Here is a 2,522-nt window from a genome sequence, read left to right as displayed (position 1 = left end):
TCAGATAAATTCCCAGAAAGCAGAATCCAGGAGAAATATCAGCATAAATTCAATCTAATCTCCTATTTTTTGTAGATGAGAACACAGAGAATTTGCAAAAATATATGCCTGCTATATAGGGAGCTTTACCTTATTCAAGGGGGTGTGGTGGAACATGAGATCTGGTTTTTGGTGGTAAGGAGATACTCATGTTTAGATGATAAGCTCACCACCTTTATGTATGTAAAGGAACCCTTTTCCCCTATCAAGGACTTCCTCAAGGCAATCTGTAACTTTTCAATTGTTGCAGAAACCAGTAATCAAGAAACCAAGCACCACAGGCTGAGAGCTGGATAACTCAGGTTTACTATGTTGCTGGGCCCAGAGGAGTTAACACTCCAAGCTCTGAGCCTGGAACAAAGGGTTCCAGGCTTTTTATAGACAGACTATAGTGGGTAACACTGGCTGTTAATAGGATGGTTTAAACTAAGGGGTTTCGTGTGCGGGGACAGCAGTCAAGACGGGGAGGATGATGCCTGACCCTTACGCGGACAGGCATGATTAAGCAGGTTTGCAGAGGCTGGGCGATTGCACAGCGCAGGTCAAGGGTAAGTGAGATAAGCTCCAGTTCCTAGGATTGTAAGTCTCCACTTTCTGAGGCTACATGACTATGTGATCCAGACTTTGCAAGGAGCAAGCTGAGTTACAGAGGCAGAACAAACAGGAGCTTATATAAAAATTTAACTTTTCCTCTTTACAATCACAGAGCTAGGATTGTGATGCTAGAAAAGACTCTTGAGAATCCCTCCAGTAGCAGGGAGATCAAACCATTCAATCCTAAAGGAAATCAACCCTGAATATTCATTGGTAGGACTGATGCTGAAGCTCCAATACCTTGGCCACCTGATGCAAAGCACCAACTCATTGGAAAAGACCCTGTTGCTGGGAAAGATTGAAGGCAAAAGCAGAAGGGGGCAGCAGAGGATAAGATGGTTAGATATCATCACCAACTCATTGGACATGAATTTGAGCAAACTCCTGAAGATAGTGGGACAGAGGAGTCTGGCATGGTACAGTCCATGGGGTCACAAAGAGCTGGACCAGCTGAGCAACAGCAAATCAAAAAGCTCTCCTAGGGCAGGACATCTGTGGGAACATCAGTTTCTAAACTTCCTTGCTAAACCTGCTTCCTCCAGATGCACTGGTATCAGAATCCCTTATCCTTACTCATTGTCACTGATGGGTAAATATGGGAGAGAAAGCTGAAGAGTGAGGAGAAATCATGGAAGCCTCTCCAAGAATAAAGGATAGGATCAGCACTCTAACAGAGCTGTGATAAAGTAGGGAGTGAGTGACTTTAGTTTCCTCGTTTACTATACTCCCTATGTACTCCCAAGTGCCAAGCTCACCATCAGGGATGGAATGCAAGGGAAGGGAGTTAATAGTGATCAGGTCCAGAGATTAAATGATCAGATTTTTAAACTGAAAGTACCTATGTCATTCAGAGCCTTGGCATTACAGATGAGGAAACAGTTCCAAAGAAGCATCAGAAACCGTCTGCCCAATACCACCCAGTAAAGAGTTAGACCAGAGTCTCAGTCTCCGTAGTCTCTGGCCCAGTGCATTGACCACTGCTGTGCCCTCTTCCTTCAAAGAAAGCACTGGATCCTCATCACTTTATTCATATTCTTATGGGTGAAGAGGAACATAAAACATGGTGAAAAAAAGAAAAAGTCTACAATAAGAGGAGACATAGGGTGGAGTTCTGGCTTTTCAAGCCCTCAATGTGCTTTCTCTAGTATCCTGTGCATATTTCTACTTTACTACTTAGCACATGCATAGAAATCATTTCCTTGTCAGTAATTATCACAGTTTTCAAAATACCCACTCATTTTAGTTGAATTGAACTGTGTGATATTAATGAAGGAATTGAAATTTTCTATTTCTGCATCAAATTCTTTTTTTAATAAAGAGAAAGTCATATTTATTTGCCTGTTTAACTGGGTTTGTTGTGAAGAGTAAGCAGTAATGAGGGATGTGATGCACTTTACAACTGGAAATTAACCATCTAAGGAAAATAGAAATGGTATCGGTGGTCATAGTGGAGAAGTAGTCATACTATTGCATTAACAATCACTATCCAATTAACATGTCTAGAATAGGGAAATTCAAAGAAGGGAGGAGAGGAAGTTTGTTCTTAATGAATACAGCATTTGCCAAAATGATAGTTGTTCTATCAGGATCTGAATTAGACTCAACAAAAAATAAGTTAGCTGAAGCGAAATATACTGAAAGATAACATCCCCATGTACATCTGAACTATGCTTGCAAATTTCAATGATGTACAATACAGAGGCTCCAAGGTACTTAATAATAACAATAAAAAAAGATAAGGGTGGGAAAAGATTGCTAATACATTTTGTTGTCATAGTCTTATTCATTGTTTCAATCCAAATTCATTTTTTTCCTGAATGGAGCTTCCATAATATATAATTTTTCTATGAAGCATTAGTGAAACCAACTGAAAGCAAGTAAAATATGCA

This window comes from Cervus elaphus, chromosome 27, assembly GCF_910594005.1.
Source record: "Cervus elaphus chromosome 27, mCerEla1.1, whole genome shotgun sequence".
Classification (NCBI taxonomy): Eukaryota; Metazoa; Chordata; class Mammalia; order Artiodactyla; family Cervidae; genus Cervus; species Cervus elaphus.
The sequence above is the reverse complement of the archived record's forward strand: the minus strand, read 5'-3'. Positions refer to the sequence as shown.